At 44.1% G+C, this 20,646-nt stretch overlaps 1 protein-coding gene, 1 long non-coding RNA gene and 1 pseudogene across 3 annotated transcripts in view; 1 reads left to right on the top strand and 2 right to left on the bottom strand.

Moving 5' to 3' along the window:
* Positions 1–20,646, top strand: part of Bicdl1 (BICD family like cargo adaptor 1) — a 101,894-nt gene that overhangs the window by 38,814 nt on the left and 42,434 nt on the right. The gene's annotated exons all lie outside the window — the stretch shown is intronic.
* On the bottom strand, positions 2,245–2,475 carry LOC123454351 (annotated as a pseudogene).
* Positions 6,061–16,606, bottom strand: LOC123454254. The gene is made up of 2 exons (XR_006633241.1): positions 16,366–16,606; positions 6,061–6,232 (listed from the first exon to the last, which is right to left on the bottom strand). It is a non-coding gene; the product is annotated as an uncharacterized LOC123454254 (long non-coding RNA).

Below are 20,646 nucleotides of genomic sequence, written 5' to 3'. Positions count from 1 at the left end.
TAGTCATGGTTGAGGTGTATTATTCCAGTACAAAACCAGGATCAGGACAGCTGTTCTTGCCTAATTTAGTATCAGCAGCTGATGTTACAAATACTGTTCCTCTGTGACTGGTGGATTTTCTCGGATTCCTTGTTGGATTAATACCAAGCCACTAGAAGACTTCCGCAGTTCAGTCAGCATCTGGGAATGAGGTTGCATATCTTGCCCATCACTTTCTAGGAGGCATTCTGGCACAAGGAAATAATGTAGGTTAGGTACAAGTAAATCTGAGCTGATATGGGCTCTGTTGATTACTACCTGTGTTGATTGAGGTTCGGGGAGTTTGAAATTGTGTATTTTGCTCATCTGAAAACTAGGGATCATAAAACACAAGACTCACATCTGTATATTATTCAAAGTTGTAAGGGTTGTACATTGTATATAAAGATCATACTTCTGGATTGGGCAGTGGCTTGGCACTTGCTTGTAAAGTCTAATGCCCTGGATTCACGTTCCCAGTACTCATATAGAGCCAGATGCACAAAGTATTGTATGTGTCTGGATTTCGTTTGTAGTAGTCAGTGGCCCTGGCCTGCCCATTTTATCTCTCTCTCTCCTCCAAATAAATAAATAGTTTTTAAAAGACCAAATGTCCTGTAACTATAAAAAATAACTGTATTTTTAGTAATGTTGTTGTGTCTCATCAAGTGGGTATTAAAACCTCAGAATTGTGAGTTTAGAAACAGTGTCTTAAACTCTTTTATGTCAGCCGTGCCAACCATAGTGTCATAGACCCAGAAGGTTGTAAAATTTGATGATTGAGAAAGTAGGAATTTTTTAATTTTAAATTTTTGTTTATTTTTATTTATTTGAGAGTGACAGAAAGAGAGAATGAGTGCACCAGGGCCTCCAGCCACTGCAAACAAATTCCAGATGCCTGCGCCACCTTGTGCATCTGGCTTACATGGGTTCTGGGGTATTGAGCCTCAAACCCGGGTCCTTAGGCTTCACAAACAAGCACTTAACCACTAAGCATATCATCTCTGCAGCCCAGGAATTATTATTTTTTTTAATGTGACTCATCCCAGGGGTAAATAACCCACAGATGTGGCATTCTGACATTAGTGCTTAGCAGTTAAATGATGCTACATATCATTTTAATGGCAAGATCTCTATATTTTTGTTTACAGAAACTCGGACAGAATCAAGCAATGTCATAAAACTCAGAGACAAGTATAATAGCATGTTAGTATTGGCAATAGTTGAGTGATGATTTTTTTTTTTAAAGACAGGGTCTCAGTGTAGCCCAGCTTGTAGCCCCAGGCTGGCCTTGAGTGCACAGTGATCCCCCTACCTCCACCTCCTGAATGCTGGGATAAAAGGGGTGTACCATCACACTGAACCTGTGATAGTTAATTTGATTGTCAACATGATTAAACTTAGTCACCTAAAGACAAATCTGTTGGTGTGTCTGAGAGGGAGTTTCTAGATTAGGTTGAGATAGGAAAATCCACCATGGGGGTGGCACCGTTCCATGGGCTGGGGTCCCAGACTGAATCAAAGTGAGAAAGCAGGCTAACCATCAGCATTCATTGCTCTCTGATTTAAAATATACATATATTTACATATTTTCAAGCAGAGATAGAAAAGAGACAGAAATAGAATGGGTGTGCCAAGGCCTTGAGCTGCTGCAAACAAACTCCAGCTATTTGTGCCACTGTGCACCAGGCTTTAGCGTGGGCACTGGGGAATCAAACTTGGGTCATTGGGCTTTTCAGGCAAATAAACGACCTAGCCACTGCGCCATCTCTCCAGCCCCTTGGCTCTCTGCTTTCTGTCTGTGGCTACAGTGTACCAGCTGCCTCAAGCTCCTGACACCACATTCTCCCTGCCGTAACAGACTGTAACCCCTTAAACTATAAGCCTAAATTAATTTAAAAAAAAAAAAACATACCCGTCCATCCTTAAGCTGCTTGTCAGATATGTCATAGTAATGGGAAAAATAACTAATACAGTGTGCTTCTGTAGATGCAGATAAGGCGCAAAGCAGTGCTAGGAAGCTGGGATGAACCCTCGGCAAAGTGACAAGACAGGGTAAAATGTTAGGTGAGCAGGCAAGCCAGCACCCGTCGGAACACAAAAGTGCCGCTCATTCCATCCCCGGAGGGACCTAGAGGCAATGAAATGCTAGTAATTGTGACTACCCTAGGTCCAAGTTTTAATCCTTCCTTCCTTCCTCCCTCCCTCCCTTTTTTTCCTCTTTCTTCTTCTTTTCCACATTGTCTGTCTTCTCAGTCATTGCCCACAGGACTCTGAGGAGTTGTAGAAAGACGCAGGGGCAGAGTCAGGGCCCAGCCTCATCTCCAGTGGTGTAGGAAGGGACTGCATGCCATGGGGCAGAGCCCTGTGCTCCCTACGCCACTTCGACACTCCCGTCCCTTCTTTCTTTTGTTCATGTGCGAGCAAGTGTGTGTGGAGGCCAGAGGTCCCCTCAGGAATAGTCCTCGGGAATGTCATCTGCTTTCTTCGGTTTCTACTTTTCCCAGCGCTGGAATTACAGGCATGCCTCACCACGCCCAGCATTGTTACATGGATACTGGGGATCGAACTCAGTTCTTCATGCTTGTGAGGCAAGCACTTACACCGCCCACCTTTTTTAATTTTTCATTTATTTTATTAATTTGAGAGAGAGAGAGAGAGAGAGAGGGGCAGATAGCGAATGGGCGCACCAGAGCCTTCAGCCTCTGCAAGCAAACTCCAGTTGCATGCGCCACCTTTAACGTCTGGCTTACGTGAGTCCTGAGAAATCAAACCGTCCTTTGGCTTTTCAGGCAAGGGCCCTACTAAGCCATCTCGCCAGCCTGTCCCCCCTTTTTTGTGGGGGGGAAGAGAGGAAGTCTCAGGTCGTTATGACCTTGACTTTGAAATGTAACCATGAACTCAAATTTCTGATCCTCCAGTCTCCACCTCCTGAATGCTGGAATTATAGGTGTGCAAAAGAATTAAACAGTCCTTAGAGAAATACCTAAATCCAGGCCTGAAATAAGAATTTGATAAAGCCTTAGAATATGTTGCTAAAAGCAAGAAAGCTTTCTAAGTGGGGCATGGTGACACACACATTTGATTCCAGCACTCAGGAGACACAGGTAGGAGGATTGCCACCCTGAGACTACATAGTGAATTCCAGGTTACCTGGGCTAGGGCACCACCCTACCTAAAAAAAAAAAAAAAAAAAAAAAAAAAAAAAACTTTCTAAATCAAATGGAATAATTATATCTCAGTTTAAAGCAAGCTAATGGAATTGTGTCAAAAGAAGCCAGAAGCCAGCTGAAGTGACTCTAGCTGATTAAAGTTGGGATAGTTGAAATAATTTTTTTCACATACAAATGTAGAAAAAAAATTCAGACACTCATAATACTGAGAAAAGGGAAAGCACCTCACCATCATAGTTGGCATTAAAAATTACTCACGGCAAGACATGGAGGTGCACAGCTGTAATCCTGGTGACTAAGAGGCTGAGGCAGGAGGGTTTTGAGTTCAAGGCCTATGTGGACTACACAGAAAGACCCTGTCTCGTAAATAAAACAGCAGCAGCAGCAACAACAACAAATTACTCATGGTAGGGCTGTAGTGCCGTGGTAAAACACTTGCCTAGCATGTAAACAACCTCAAATGCCACCTCCTTACTCTTAAGTATTGATTAAGAAGAAGTATTTAGGTATTTTTCCAGAATCAATGTTTTTTTAAGGTAACAAGTAACTCTTTATTGGTGAGAGTATGCGCTGCCGTACCTGGGAATGCCTGGGAACATTTGTAGAAGTAATCAGTAGAGAATAACCATTTCACCTCAATTTAAAAAAAAAAAAAAAAAACTAAGGTAAAAATCTCCTGCAGATACTGAAACCATTAGGGGAAAGGAAGATGAATGCATGGCCCATCTGTTCCGTGAGTACAAGGGAGGCACATTTCACACTGGAGGTTCGCCTCGGTGGCGGGCTCTCTGCCCAGCTTGAGGAGTGTGGCAGGACAGCCAGGCAGCGTGTGCTTCTTGGGATGCAGTGTGAGGGCAGCAGCACTCCCTGCAACGCGTTCGTGAAAGTGTTTAACCTGAATGTGCCTTTTTTGTTTTGCTTTGTTTTGTTTTTCCAGGTAGGGTCTCACCCTGGTCCAGGCTGACCTGGAATTCACTATGGAGTCTCAGGGTGGCCTCGAACTCATGGCGATCCTCCTACCTCTGCCTCCCGAGTGCTGGGATTATAGGTGTGCGCCACCACGCCCGGCACGGCACATATTTTCTGTCTTCCAGAACATTCTGTTGCTTGTGCAGTCTTTGAGATGGAGCTGCACGCCTCACGCCTGCCAGGCACTTGCGCTTGCGCTGAGCTGCACCACTTAGGCGTCCATCCCCTGGTCTGTCAAGCCTGGGGTAAAGAACAAGTTACTTCGCTAAACAGGAAGCAATTAGACAAATCCAGAAGGTGGGCATTGTGTAAGAAACCTGGCTGGGTGCATTCAACTTCGTAGAAAAAGCAAAGAGCTGTTGGTTGTTAATTTGTTCAAGGATATCTGGGCATGGTGGCGCATGCCTTTAATCCCAGAACTCGGGAGGCAGAGGTAGGAGGGTCGCCATGAGTTCGAGACCACCCTGAGACTACATAGTGAATTCCAGGTCAGCCTGTGTTAGAGTGAGACCCTTCCTCAGGAAAAAAAAAAAAAAAAAAAATTAGGGGCTGGAGAAATGGCTTAGCGGTTAAGGCACTTGCCTGCAAAGCCAAGGGACCTCGATGCACAAGAGGGCGCATGTGTCTGGAGTTCGTTTGCAGTAGCTGGAAGCCCTGGCGCACCCATTCTCTCTCTCTCTTTCTCTCTCTCTCTCTCTCTCTCTCTCTCTCTCTCTCTCTCTCTCTGCCTCTTTCCCTCTTTCAAATAAAAGTTTTATGAAAGAGTTTGTTCAAGATTAATGAACAGCAAAAAAATGCTATATGAGGCAGTTTTTAAGATATTGGGCCTGGGGCAGTGCAAGATCATGATCCCTAAGGTGGAAAACGAGATGAGATTGACAGTTGCCCCAAACTAACTGTTTTTGACTTTCTTGGCTATGGCCAAGAAAAAGGAATGAGAACTGAAGGAGAGTCAAAAGCACTTGTTTAGTATTTGCTCCGTTTATTTAAAAATATATTTTATTTATTTATTTGAAAGAGATGGGGAGAGAGAGAGAACGGACACTCCAGGGCCTCCAGCCACTGCAGACAAACTCCAGATGCATGCGCCCTCTTGTGCATCTGGCTTACGTAGGTCCTGGAGAATCGAACTAGGATCCTTTGGTTTTGCAGGCAAAGGCCTTAACCGCTAAGCCATCTCTCCAGCCCCTGCTTTTTTTTTTTTTTTTTTTTTTTTTGACAGAAAGAGGGAAAGAGAGAGAATGGGCACGCCAGCCCTTGCTCGACTCTTTTATGGTTTTTTTTTTTTTTTTTTGTAAATTTTACACATCCAAAAAAAAGAATGAGGGCTGGAGAAATGGCTCAGAAGTTAAGGTGCTTACCTGCAAAGCCTAATGACTTGGGTTCCATTCCCCAGTACTCACATAAAGCCAGATGCATAATAGTACATGCATCTGGAGTTTGTTTGCAGTGACTAGAGGCCCCAGTGTGCCCATTTCCCTCCCTCTCTCACCGCCCTGTGTGTTTAGTGTGTGTGTGTGTGTGTGTGTGTGCACGCGCGCGCACGCACGCCTTCTCTCTCCCCCTCTCTCTGAATGTAAATAAATAAAAAATGAATGGGTTGGGTGTGGTGCATGTAGATGACCCTAGCACTTGGGAGGTGGAAATAGGAAGATCAAAGGTCAAGGCCAGCCTGGACTATATGAGACCATCTCAAACAGTCCATCTCCCTCCCCCCCAGCCCCCCAAAAAGAATGAATTTTAAAGAAGATAGTGTGTCATTCCTAACAATGGGCTTGGAAGCTAGGTATGAAAGAACGTTTGAGGTAATTTATAAGCGAGCCTTGCCATAGATAAATAGGAATTCCACACTCCCGAGAGAAAGGGCGAACGCAATAGAAGGTGAAGGCTGTCACATGAATTTCGTGCTGCTGATTGAAGGTTTTATTGGTTCCCATGGAAAGAAAGTCTAGTCACAGCTGCAGCTTCTCAACAGGGAGGAGAGATGTGCTTTGGGTCACGGATCAGACAGCATGCTCCACGCTGGCAGGGAGGGCGCGGCTTGCCACACAGCTAGTTGGTGTTTTGGCCTCCTGGAAAGCAGAAGAGCCAGATCAGAACCAGAGCTGCTCTATAACCCTCCAACCCCCCCCCCCCCAGCACTCTCGCCTCCTCAAGGTTTCACTGCCTCCCTAACTACCATCAGCTGGAGACCACGTGTTTAAACACATGAGCCCATGGGGGACTTTGCCTATTCACCTTGTGCAACTGGCTTACGTGGGTCCTGGGGAATTGAACCTGGGTCCTTTGGCTTCTTCACAGGTAAACGCCTTAACCTCTGAGTCATTTCTCCAGCCTGACTTTGCACATTCAAACTGTAACAGTGGGGTTCTTTCAAGTCCCTTTGAAACAGTGTTGAATGTCACCCTCTACTTTACCTTGACAATGTTTAGTAAGAATAACCTTTAGCCAGGTGTGGTGGCGCACGCCTTTAGTCCCAACACTCAGGAGGCAGAGGTAGGAGGATCACTGTGAGTTTGAGGCCACCCTGAGACTCCATAGTGAATTCCAGGTCAGCCTGGGATAGAGTGAGACCCTACCTCAAAAAACAAAACAAAAAAAACAAAGAATAACCTTTTTGTGAGCCGGGCGTAATGGTGCACATCTTTAATCCCAGATCACTGTGAGTTTGAGGCCTCCCTGAGAATACAGAATGAATTCCAGGTCAGCCTGGGCTAGAGTGAGACCCTACCTCAAAAAAATAATAACCTTTTTGTGCCTTATTTGAATTATTTTCATATACTCCTTGAGAATCACAAATCATTAGTTAGATTTTTCACACCTTTTTCTTAGGTAAGGAAGCTGGATTAAGTATTGTTCCAGGTTTTTTTCAATTTGTCTGTTGTAACATGGCCTCACTGTGTAGCTCAAGTTGATCTTGAACTCTCAATTATCCTGCTTTAGCCTCCCTCCTCCTGAGTGCCGGAATTACAGGCGGTGCAGCTAACCCCAGCTTTGTCCCAGCTTTAAAGATAAGGCCACTGAGACCTGGAGAGGCAGTGATCCGCGGAGCTGAGCTGCTGAGTCCGGAACAGGATGCCTTGTGTCGTCGCTTGCTGTGTTGTAGCATAGCTATTGGTCCATACATTTCTTAGAGGTCTTTAGAAATCTAATTTGTAGCTGGGTGTGGTGGCACATGCCTTTAATCCCAGCACGCAGGAGAAAGAAGTAGGAGGATCACTGTGAGTTCAAGGCCACCCTGAGAGACTGCATGGTGAATTCCAGGTCAGCCTGGGCTACATTAAGACCCTACCTTGAAAAAGAAAGTCTAATTTATATTCCATAGAGGTTGGGAAAAGTATGATTTTTCTTGCAGAATAATTTATACCAAGTTTCCTCTTGGGTATAGAATATAAACATCCAAACTATCTTTGGTCCTTATAGGATTAGTTTAGCTGTTTTCATCCAAGACAGAGGCTAATATCTCTTAACACTACTATTCCTAATTAACATACCTGTTTATTTTTAATTTGCAATGATAGTGCAAGATAGACAAACAGCAAGAAGATTTGGGTACAGAGGCACTAAAATGTTGATTGTTCTGTTCCTAAATGAGTGTTTTTAAAGGCAGAGTTTTAAGTGAGGCATTGATGGGTATCGGTCTCATTCTGCCTTGCCATTCCCTAGGCTGTTAATGACTGGATTCGCCAGGAAGCTGACTGTTTTGAGAGCTAGCTGTTCCCAGTGGCTTTGCTTGTCTCATAATATCTGATTGTCAGGGTCATGACTGCCAGTTTAGCTGAAGATCCAGGATTGCTGTAGCTCCATTGTTACCTGGGACTACAGGTTTTATTAGAAATTCCAGTCTGTGTTCTGGAGAGACAGCTCAGTGGTTAAAAGTGCTTGCTGTGCCAGCCCAATGGCCAGTTCACACCCCCAGAGCCCACATAAAGCTGGGTGCAAAGAGCACACACATCTGATGCCAGTGTGCCTACAACAGTGCTAGGTGAAATCAGAAGCATCCTGAAGCTGGGGGCCAGTCTGATGTTGGCAGTGGTGATAAGAGACACTATCACAAGCCTGTAACCCCAGCATTCAGGGCTGGGGTAGTAGAACCACAGTAAATTCCTGATGTCCGCAGTGGCAATGAGAGAGACACCATAACAAACCTATAATCCCAGCACCCAGGGGGCTGAGGTAGGACCGCAGTGAGTTCAAGGCCAGCTATAGTGTGAGTTCCAGGTTTGTCTGGGCTAGAGTGAGACCCTGCTTCAAGCAAGGAAGGGAGGGAAAGGGGGAGACAGACAGACAGACAGACACACACACACACACACACAGGGGGAGAGAGAGAGAGAGAGAGAGAGAGAGAGAGAGAGAGAGAGAGAGAGAGAGAAAATATGACTGAAACAGTGTGGAAGGCATGGAGGCTGTCCTCTCTGTGACTTCCGTATATGCTCATGACGCATGAGTGCCTTGGTCACTTGGTCAGCTGCTTATAACCTTGGATCTGCAGACTCCACTGGTAAAAAGGATGGTTGTCAAGATCTAAGACCATGAAGAGGCTGTATCAAGGAAAGCATGCTGAGCTGAGAAAGTCCCTGAGCTGAGAGTGTAGAGCTTTAACAGTCTTGACACCCCTCTCCTCGCCTGTCCCCCATTGAGGTAGGGTCTCACTATTCTCCAGGAGCTCATTCTCTAGCCCCAGGTTGGCCTTAAACTCCAGGCCATCCAGCTCTCCTGCCTTTTGCGTGCTGGGACTAAAGGCGTGCACCACCACGCCTGGAGAGCCTTGACCTGTACTGCTCTTGGCCATAGACCCCAGTGGACTCCGCTCTAAGTCATGCAAGAGGTCATGTGTCAAGATCACAAGGAGTCCCCCATGGTGAGAGGTGGTGGCACCTCACCAGCTGTATCAAGAGTCCAAGGCCATCTTGGGATACATAGGAAGATGGAGACCAATCTGGGCTACATGAGGCCCTGTTTCAAAAAAGCCAAATAAACAACAAAAAGATAAGTGTAGATACATACAGAATGTACCATGGAAGCCACAGGGTAGTATTCTTCGGTGAGTGTAGCTATAATTTTGCCTAAGGGCTAGCACCATATGTTACCTTCAGTTAGTTGGACAAAGCACCCTTTGTTTCATTCTGTAGAACACAGACTGTGACTATGTGATTATTAAAATAAGTGTTCTTTTTATTTTTAACTTGGTTCACATCCATGGACTCTGCATTGATAGGTAGGTCCACTTAGAACTTTCAAAGGCATTTATAGCACCTCTCTAAAAAGAGTGCCATTTATAACATCAGTCCTAAAAAATTATCTCTGAATTAAAAAAGTTCTGTGGTTGAGCAGTTCCAGGAAACATTGAATATTCTCTCTCTTGGAGACTTGCAATGTATATTATTAGTTTACTAAGAGCTTTTATATGCCAGAGTTCTTTCCTGTTGCCATTACCTACTACTCTGATCTAATATTTTTTTCTTCCAGTTTTGTTGATGATAATTGAGAAATGAAAGTTGGATTAATATATGTGTATATTATAAAATGATTACCACCATAAAATTAACACATCTGTTGCCAAACCTAGATACCATTTGTGTTGTAGGGTATGGGGAGAGACCATTTAAAATCTATCCTGTTAGCAGTTTTCAAATAAACAGTACTGCAATGTTAATTGTATTTTATAAATAGCTGTGGGATTAGAACACACCTCTGGAATAGTAGATACCTCCCATTTGTTTGAAGCTCTATGATTTACAAAACTTGTGCTTCTATGGTCAGAACCTTGTGAAATAGGCAAATATTATTTCCATTTTACAAAAGAGGAGCTTCAGGGATGGCTTAACAGTTAAGGCATTGGAGTTCATTTGCAGTAGCTAGAGGCCTTGGCATGCCCATTCTCTCCCTCAAATAAATAAGTAATAGAGAGAGGCCAGGTATGGCGGCACACACCTTTAATCCCAGCACTCAGAAGGCAGAAGTAGGAGGATTGCTATGAGTTCGAGGCCACCTTGAGACTCCATAGTGAATTCCAGGTCAGCCTGAGCTAGAGTGAGACCCTGCCTCGAAAAACCAAAAAAAATAAGAGGAACTTCAGACCTAATGGTTTGCCCAGAGCCACATCACCACATACATCATTAGTGTGTAGTAAAGCTGTGACTCTGGGCTTCAGCCTCCAAGTCCAAATTTATGCCCACATCACCTATGTCAAGGGCTTCTTTTATAGACGTGAACACTCCCCTTATTCATTCTTTTTTTTCTCTCATAAGTACTTCCTAATTGGATTTTTTTTTCATTTTTTATATTTTTATTTGTATGAGAGAGACAAAGGAAGGGAGGGTAAAAAAAAAAATGGGTGGGCTAGATAGATGGCTTAGCAGTTAAGGTGCTTGCCTGTGAAGCCTAAGAACTTAAGTTCAGATCTCCAGATCCCAGGTAGCCAGGCACACAGTGATGTAAGAGTGCCATGTTGCACATGCGCCCAGAAGGGTGCACATGTCTGGATCATTTGTAGCAGGCTTGAGGACCTGGCACACTCATTCTCCCCCCCCCCAAAAAAAAATAAAAATGAAGAGAATGGGTGAACAAGAGCCTTTTGCACCACTTTGTGCACCTGGCTTTATATGGGTACTGGGGAATCAAACCTGGGCCAGCAGGCTTTGCAAGCATCTTTCACCCTTGAGTTACCTTCCCAGCCTGCATTTCTTTTTCAAAAATACAAATTTATGCTCGGCGTGGTGTTGCACGCCTTTAATCCCAGCACTCAGAAGGCAGAGGGAAGAGGATCACCAAAAATTCGAGGCCACCCTGAGACTACATAGTGAAATCCAGGTCAGCCTTGACTAGAGTGAAACCCTACCTCAAAAAAAATAAACAAAAAAAAAAAAATTTACTGGCCTGGAGAGATGGCTCAGTTGTCAGGTACTTGACTGCGAAACCTTAAGGACGTGGGTTCGATTCCCCGTACTCGTAAGCCAGATGCACAAAGTGGCATATGCATCTGGCGTTTGTTTGCAGTGGCTGGCCACCTTGATGTTCCCATTGTCTTTGTCTCTCTTCTCTGTCTTTCTGCTTGTAAATAAGTAAATGTGAAATATGTGTCTTCATTTGTTAATTGGGGGGCATGCACCAGGGTCTTTTGTTAATTGGGGGCATGCACCAGGGTCTTTTGTCACTGCAGATGTGTTACTGCAGGTTCTTGCTCTGTTTTGCTACACTTCAGAGTAGTAAATGATGGCATAATTTGTCCCTACACCTGAGCTTGGTGTCAGAGAATCAAAATCTATGAACTTGACTCTATCTCAAATTTCTGTTTCCAGACATGAGTTTAGAACCTTTTATGTTTAACCTTTATAATTTTGTTCTTAACAAATACTTGTTGAGGACTAACTACCAGGTGGAGGCAAGGCACCAAGCCTTACATGTTCTCCCCAGCGTTTTATTCTAAAACAAGCCTGTGTGGCAGACACCCTGGTCATTAGAAGGCTAAGGCAGGAGAATCCGGAGTTTGAGGCAAGCTGGCTAGAGACTCTGTTCTGACTAAAAAAAATAAAAATAAATAAAATTTAAAATAACTATTCCGTGAAGACCATATGCCCACCTCCAGTATCTTAAAACTAACATGTTGCGTTATTTTTGTCACACATCCGTCTTTAGTCATCTGCCTCTTCTCTTATTTTTTGATGCATTTCAGAGTAGGTTGAAGACATCATTCCTAAACAGGACAGGCCTTTTGACTCAGATCAGTTATCTCAGTACTTAGATTATAGCTCATTAACTAGAGTTCAGTATTATTTACAATTTCCTATTTCTTTGTGTGTTTCACTTATATGTGTGAAGAACTCGATAGCTGCATATCAAGGGGCTAGAGAGGTGGCTCAGCAGTTCACGGCATTTGCTAGCAAAGCCTAATGGCCTGGGTTCCATTTGCCAGTAGCCATGTAAAATGAGGTGCACAGAGTGACACCTGCATCTGGAGTTCATTTGCAGTGGCAGGAGCCCCTGACATGCCCATTTCCTCTATCTTGTTCTCTTTCTCTCAACCTCCCTCCCTCTCCTTTCAGATAAATAACTAAAAATAGTTTATATAAATAAATAATAAATACATATTGACTGTGGGTGAGAAGGCAGGCCTACACACTAAGAAAGTGGTAAGACCCTATGTAGTTCTAAAAGACCGTTCATTTCATGTCTCCTGTCTTTGACAATCTCAGAATAAAATTTCTTTTTCTTTTCCTTTTCCTTTTTTTTTTTTTTTTTTTGGCGGGTGGTAGGGGGCGGGGAGTAGGGTCTCACTCTAGCTCAGGCTGACCTGGAATTCACTACACAGTCTCAGGTTGGCCTCAAACTCACAGCAATCTTCCTACTTCTGCCTCTCAGAGCAGTGGGATAAAGGCATGTGCCACCACACCCAGCGTCCCCTCACTGGGGACTCGAACCTGGGCTGTCTTGCTTACAAGTCCTCCAGCCTTTTGTTTTTTTTTTGAGGTGGGGCCTTGCTCTATTCCAGACTGACCTGGAATTCACTGTGTCGCCTCGGGGTAGCCTTGAACTCCCAGCAGCCCTACCTCTGCCTCCCAAGTGCTGGGACTAAAGGCGAGTGCCATTGTGCCCACCTTTTGTTTCAAGATGGGGATCTCACTGTGTAGCCCGGGCTTACCTTGAACTTTTAATCTTCCTCCTTCAAGGCATTAAGTGTTAAGATTATAGGTGTGAATGCCAAGTCTAGCTGAAAAGGAGACTTATTTAAAAGTTTTGTTCTCTGGCCTAAGTGTCTTACAGCCTAGCAAGCTGTCATCGCCATGGCCCTTCCCAGTTTTAGTCTGTCTGGTGGGATAAAGAATTAACAATTTCTGCCTGTCCAGATTTTACCCACTTTCCAAGGTCAGCTCATAATTCATCTGCATGCAGGCTTCCCTCCCCGTCTAGCCCATAGTGATAGCTTCATTTCCTGGACTCGTTACTATTTACTTGGCACTTGTTGAATAATGTGAAGCCTTGCAGATGTTGTAAATTTTTATTTGTATGTGTGTGGGGGGTGAGGGTCACACACTTGAATGCACACCAGGGCCCCTTGTCACTGTAGAGGAACTCCTGGTATATGTGTCATTTTGTGTGTCTAGCTTTACGTGGGTATTGGGGCATCAAACCCTATGCTGTCAGGCTTTGCAAGCAGGCGCCTTTAACCACTGAGCCATTTCCCTAGCCCAGGGTTTTGTTTGGTTCTGGCTTTTTGGGTGCTTTTGATTTTTTTGATTTTTGTTTGTTTTGAGGTAGTGTATCACTACCCTAGGCTGGCCTCCAGCTCCCAGGAATACTCGTAATTCAGCCTCTCAACAGCTAGCCACTACATCCAGCTTTGTTTTACTTATTTTTTTACCTTTGATTATTACAATATCAGTACAAATGCACTGAAAAAAAAAACAAGAGAAGTCAGGTAGTTAAAAATAACATGTTTCTGCCTTGTAGATAGAGATCACCATTGAAACAACATAGTGCAAATATTAGGGGGTCTTCTCAGTATATGTAAACACATATAATTTTAAAAAGACAATGTAATATATTGGTTTTACGGTTTGGTTGTTGTTTTGAGACAGGGCCTTGCTTCCTTATTCCAGGCTGCCCCGGTACTCACTCTAGTCTCACATGCATGATGATTCTTCTCCCTTTCCTGTACTGGGCTTGTACGTGTGTCCTACCATACCTGGCCTTAAAAATCGTACATGTAGACCCGGCATGGTGGCACACGCCTTTAATCCCAGCACTCAGGAGGCAGAGGTAGGTGGATTGCTGTGAGTTCGAGGCCACCCTGAGACTCCATAGTGAATTCCAGCTCAGCCTGAGCTAGAGTGAGACCCTACCTCGAAAAACCAAAAAATAAAAATAAAAAATCATACATGTAATATATTTTGGTAACCTGCTTGAATTCAGAGATCCTCACCTTCCCACTGGTAAGTTTTTGTTAACGAAATTCCAAGCCACACACAAACTTCTTCCAAACATCCCCAGAAGCTATATCCTTTGTACTTGTTTAACTCATCACCAACATTGTGTCTAGGGTATTATGTCTAGTCCTTCAAGTGTTCAGTCCTTTTAAAAAAAAAATATATATAGGGCTGGAGAGATGGCTTAGCGGTTAAGCGCTTGCCTGTGAAGCCTAAGGACCCCGGTTCGAGGCTCGGTTCCCCAGGTCCCACGTTAGCCAGATGCACAAGGGGGCTCACGCATCTGGAGTTCGTTTGCAGAGGCTGGAAGCCCTGGCGCGCCCATTCTCTCTCTCTCCCTCTATCTGTCTTTCTCTCTGTGTCTCTCGCTCTCAAAATAAATAAATAAAAATTTAAAAAATATATATATATGTATGTATGTGTGTGTGTGTGTGTGTGTGTGTATATATATATGGATGTATTTATTTGAGAAAGAAGGGGGGGGCAGAGAGAGAGAGAGAGAGAGAGAGAGAAAGAGTGCTCCAGGGCCTCCAGCCACTGCAAGTGAACTTCAGATGCACACTTCTCCTTGGGCATCTGGCTAAGGCATCTCTCCAGCCCTAGTTCAGTCCTTTTTTTATGCCAATGCCAGTTTACGCCTGCAGAGTTCCAGCTTTCCAATTTGCCTGGTTGCTTTCCCACAGTGACATTCAGCTTATTCTTGAATTCCCTCGTTCTTTCCACTAAGCAGGGCTTGTATAGATGGCAAGCTTGATGGATTCAGGTCAGACATTCCTGGTGCTTCTAGTACCATGTAGCTGTTTTTCCTCAGCAATTCTGAAACTGGCCCCTGAACTGTGGGGGTGATGGGAGATCCTCCCTCCATTGTGGAGTTTCATTTTCCCCCATTTTTTTGTTTATTTTTATTTATTTATTTGAGAGCAAGAGAGAGAGAGAGAGAGAGAGAGAGAGAGAGAGAGAGAGAGAGAGAGAATGGGCATGCCAAGACCTCCAGCCACTGCAAATGAACTCTAGATGTATGAGCCATCTTATGCATCTGGCTTACATAGATACTGAGGAGTCAAGCCTCAAATCAGGGTCCGTAGGCTTCACAGGCAAGCGCTTAACCGCTAAGCCATCTGTCCAGCCCCATTTCCCGCCCCCCCTTTTTTTTTTTTTCGGTTTTTCGAGGTAGGGTCTCACTCTAGCCCAGGCTGACCTGGAATTCACTATGGAGTCTCAAGGTGGCCTTGAACTCACGGCGATCCTCCTACCTCTGCTTCCCGAGTGCTGGGATTAAAGGCATGCGCCACCACACCCGGCATTTTCCCCTATTTTTAATCTATCGGGTATTTAGGCACTAGCATTGGAAAGATTCTCCTAAAAATAGCATATTACCAACCACATGTTCACATGTATTTTGGCATGCAGAAACTTACTGCTCTGATTTTGGGACATGAAGCAGCATTGAAATGTACGATAACAGAAATTATACTTCATCTTTAAAAGTGAAATTAGGGGACTCTCAGATGTGATAGTTGAGATATGCCATTGGTAGAAATGACAAGCTAGAATTGTCCTTTTTTTTTTTTTTTTTTTTTTTTTTTTGCGGGAAGGACCCAGAGAGCCCAGGCTGACCCAGAATTCACTTTGTATTTTCAGGGTGACCTTGAACTCACAGCAATCTTCCTACCTCTGCCTCCCAAGTACTGGGATTAAAGGCATGAGCCACTACGCCTGGCTAATATATTGTATTTTTTTTCTTTATTTATTTGCAAGGAGAGAAAGAAAGAGAATGAGAATAGGTATGCCAAGTCTTCTTGTCACTGCAAATGAACTCTAGACTCAATGCGCCGCCACCTTTGCATGTGGCTGTAGGTAGGTACTGGAGAATCAAACCCAGGCTGTCAAGCTTTGCAAGCAAGCGCCTTTAACCGCGGAGCCATCTCTCCAGCCTCTAGAATTGTCTTTTAATGACTATGACAATAGGAGCCTGCAAAATGCAATCAAGGTTATTTGAGAGTAACTCAAGAAAGCATGGCTGGGCTATATTTTTAGCTCAAATTATGATTCTAAAATTAACTGAACACAAAGAGGTTTGAGAGCTGCTGTCTGGCAGTGAGTCCCCTCCCTGGAGTGGGAACAGAGCTTGAACAGAGGCACCTGGCCAGTTGACCCATGCAGAGAGCCAGGCATGTGGCCATGTGACCCTGTTTGGGAGTGAAGACTTTGCAGAAGCCCGGGAGTGTCCGTTGTCGTCCACCCCCCCATCCCACCCCCCACCCCCCCGCATGCAGTACCTTCACTGGATCCTCTGCTGACAGTCTCACCACGCTGGAGTCAAGGTGTTGGCAGGCCCAGCTTCTCTTCTGAAGCTGAGGGTCCTCCAGACTGCTTGAGGTCGTAGGCTGCAGTCTCTTCCTGCCTGCCTGAGGCAGTACGGGCAGTCTACAGCCCAGCGTGTTCTTCCTCAAGGCCCGCAGGAGCGGGACGCTCTGCCACTTGCAGCGTCTCAATTTCACCCAGCACTTACTATTTATTGGTTCAAATTTTTGTGTCTTGTCTCCCCAGCTGCGCTGCAGTGCACTGCAGTGTGTGGACTTTGCCCTATAGCTCTTAGCGTCATCCAGCTGTGCAGAGAAGATTCTTTCAGCTGCGTTGTTTCTGTAGCTGTCAGTCCAGGATAAGAACAGCAGAATACCAGGCTCCCTGTGTGCTCTGCACTGCTTGCTCTCATTTGATCCCCATGTCAGCCCTCTGTGAAATACAGCCTTCGCCTATTTCTTTGGCATGAAATGAGGCTCAGAGATGCAAACACAGGGAGCAGTGGCTAAGCTGGCATTCCACATGAAAGGCAGTTGCAAACAAAGCTCTGATGCATGCCCTTGTGGGGATAGATGATTGGTTGGTTGATAGATTTTTTTGTTTGTTTGTTTTTTTCAAGGGTAGGGTCTTGCTCTAGCCCAGGCTGACCTGGAATTCACTATGTAGTCTCAGGGGTGGCCTTAAACTCACAAGATCCTCCTACCTCTGCCTCCCAAGTGCTGGGATTAAAGGCATGCACCACCATGCCCAACTGTAAAATAAATTTTTTTAATTTACTTTTTATTTTGTGTGTTTTGGTTTTTCAGGATAGGGTCTCACTGTAGCCCAGACTGACCTGGAATTCACTTTGTAGTCTGAGGGTGGCCTTGAACTCACAGCAATCCTCCTATCTCTGCCTCCCAAATGCTGGGATTAAAGGTGTGTGCCACCATGACTGGCTTTTAATTTTTTATTAGAAAATACTTTTAATAAACCCTTATTACAGGAACTGGAGAAATGACTGACTAGTTAAAGGCACTTGCTCACAAAGCCTGACAGCCTGGGTTTGATTCCTCAGTACCCACATAAAGCCAGATGCACAAAGTGGTGCATGCATCTGGGGTTTGTTTCCTGTTACAGGAAGCCCTGGTGTGCTCATTCTCTCCCTGTTTCTCTGACTCAGTTTTTTGTTATGTTTTGTTTTTTTGGGGGTAGAGTTTCACTCTAGCCCAGGCTGACCTGGAATTCACTATGGAGTCTCAGGGTGGCCTCGAACTCACGGCAATCCTCCTACCTCTGCCTTCTGTCTGCTGGGATTAAAGGAGTGTGCCACCATGCCCGGCTATGTCTCAAATAATTTTAAAACCTTACTACAACTGTGTAACACAGAAGGCACATAAACGTAACGTATTAACATTTTACAGTAAAAGCAGATGCCTATGGACACACTCTAGTCAGGAAACAGAGTGCTATCTGCCCTGGAACACCCCTCTGTGAACACAGTCCTCTTCACCGCCCCCCCCCCAGACTCATGTCTTCATGTCAGCCATCCTTTTCATTGCTGTTTAGTCAGTCTCACCTGCTGTGAGACTCCATAAATAATGCCATTTTTGTTTTGCCTGTTCTGGAATTTTCTACAAATGAAATCATACAGTGCAGATTATTTTGTGTGTGTCTGCTTTCACTCAGCATTTGTTTTTTACAATTCCTGTTGATGCATATAGCTTAGTAAATTCATTTGCTTGGGTGTATTCCACTATATGCATACTAATAACAAATCTGTTTTGCTGGGAATAATGGTTTATAGATTTTAGCAATGAAATAATAGGCTGTAAACAAGTTTACATGTTCTTAGGGTGGACACGTTAGGAATTGCTAGGGACACAAATCTCTGGCTGCTGCTTTGATCATTTCTTGTGGATCAATTCTTAGCAGCAAAATTAATGGATCAGAAGACCACGGAAAGTGAACTCTGAACTTACTCCACTAGCAAGTGAGCCATTCTTCTAGTTAAACTCAGCTGTTTGTTAGCCAGTCTGTGGAAATTAACCGGAGAATGAGTACCCATTTCCTTGTACTGGGAGACATTCATTTTTTTCTCCTGTTAATTTCACCTGGAAATGTGTTTTCTTGTAGCCTGAAGCTCATTTTTTAGGGTTATGTAGCGATCATGGGTGACTGCATGAAAGTCCACCGCAGTCCCCTGTGTGGTGGAAGGGCTCAGCCTGCCTTACCTGAGGGCTTGCGCTCCAGCAGTTGAATGTTGTAACTTACCGCTTCTCTCTCTTTGGTATCGCTTTGACTTGATCCAGCGCGACTCCCGATTTGTTCGTTGATGTGTTTGGCATCATGCTGTGAGCGTAGGGCTGTGTCTTACTCAGTGCTGGCATGCTGTTGCCTTGCCCGTGGTAGATAGTCGATCATCTATGGTGGCTGGTATTGGTATTGCATTTTTAGAATGGTTGCTTTGTTTTATACTTTTCTCTCGTGTGTTAGGTTTATTAATGATAGTCATTTTGATTTATAGCATACTGTGATAACGTAGGAGCTGACAGCTTATTTGGAGCTGATCTTTTGGTTTGAAATATTTATTCTGCCACTTAGATGAGCCTTGATCTAGAGGCTCCAAATTTTCATTTCTATCTCTTTGAGCTTCTTCGCGTCTGAGGATGTCCAAGCTTACAAGACTGCAGTTCATTAATATTCTCCATCATGACATCCCAGATAAAGGAAGCAGAGACAAGATTAAATAGAACAGTTCTTAGCAGCAAGACAGTATTTTTATACCTGGAAGCCTTTGCAGACATTAACCAGTTTAACTAACACCTTGGGAAAATAGGAAATGGGTTTTCATTTTGCATTTGGTAGCTGAGAATATGAGATATGCCTTTAATCTCTTATTTCTTACTAAAAAGTTGAGGGGCACATGGAAACAAACTTTATTAAAAATCATGAAAGCATTTTTTGTAGCTTGGTTTCCCCAATGCATTTCTACTTTATTTTTGTTTGGTTTGCTTTTTAAAGCACTTTCATTTATTTTCATGGAGAGAGACAAAGATTGGTTGAGAGAATGGATGTGCCAGGGCCTCTTGCCACTGCAGGCTAACTCCAGATGTATGTGCCACTTTGTTTATCTGGCTTTATGCAATTGGGGAATTAAACCCAGTTCATTAGTTGTTGTAAGCAAGCGCCTTAACCACTGAACCATCTCTCCAGCCCATTTGTTTGCTTGCATGTCTGTCTGTTCGTTTAGAGGCTGGGTCTCACTCTAACCCAGGCTGACCTGAAACTCACTATGTGCTCTAAGCTGGCCTCTATCCCAGCAGTCCTCCTCCCTCAGCCTCTCAAGCTCTGGGACTAAAGGCATGCTCTGCTACTCCTAGATGCATTTCTACTTTCTAACTGAATTTGTCTTAAGATACTCATCCTTTGACTTCATTTTTCTCAGAAAATAACCAAGTCAACATCAAAGCTTGTTGGTTTATTTTCTTTAAAAAAAAAAAAAAAAAGTCCAGTAGGTGGTTTCCAAAGGTAGCAAGCTACTCCCAACTCCCACACCCTCCTTGGAGAAACAGGAAATCCGAATAGATGTATAGATACCAACATAGAAGAGTAGTGTCTCACTGCCCTAAAGGGTGATCAGACCGTAGGTGGTTAAAGTAAAAGTCTGACTTTATCAGTAACAGATAGTGACTTGCAACCTATCTCACAGTTGATCATAACCACAAGCCCTATCTTCAGATGACAGGTTCATGTAAATGTAAGATATATTTTTATTTCAACAGTCTCCACTTTCTGCATGCTTACATCCAATACAGTTTCTTTTCATTGTTGATGTTTTAAATTAATTTTTTAAAAAATTTTATGTATTTAAGAGCAACAGACACAGAGAGGGGCAGAGAGAGAGAGAGAATGGGTGCAACCGGGCCTGCAGCCTCTGCAAACGAACTGTAGTTGTATGTGCTACCTTGTACATCTGGCTGACGTGGGTCCTGGGGAGTTAGTTGAGCCTCACAGTGGGGTTCTTAGGCTTCACAAGCAAGCACTTAACTGCTAAGCTATCTCTCCAGTCCCCCCCCAAGATTAATTTTTTGCACATGTATGTATGTATGTGTGTGTGTGTGTGTGTGTGTGTGTGTACACTTGGGCCAAAGGTCAATATCAAGCATCTTCTTCAATTGCTCTCTCCATCTTTTATTTTTATTTGTTGAAATGTTCTCTCCCTGAACCTAGATCTCACCAGCTGGGCTATACTAGCTGGCTAGAAAGCCCTCTGG

Source organism: Jaculus jaculus, chromosome 13 (genome assembly GCF_020740685.1).
Source record: "Jaculus jaculus isolate mJacJac1 chromosome 13, mJacJac1.mat.Y.cur, whole genome shotgun sequence".
NCBI lineage: Eukaryota > Metazoa > Chordata > Mammalia > Rodentia > Dipodidae > Jaculus > Jaculus jaculus.
This window is presented reverse-complemented; position numbering and strand designations above follow the sequence as displayed.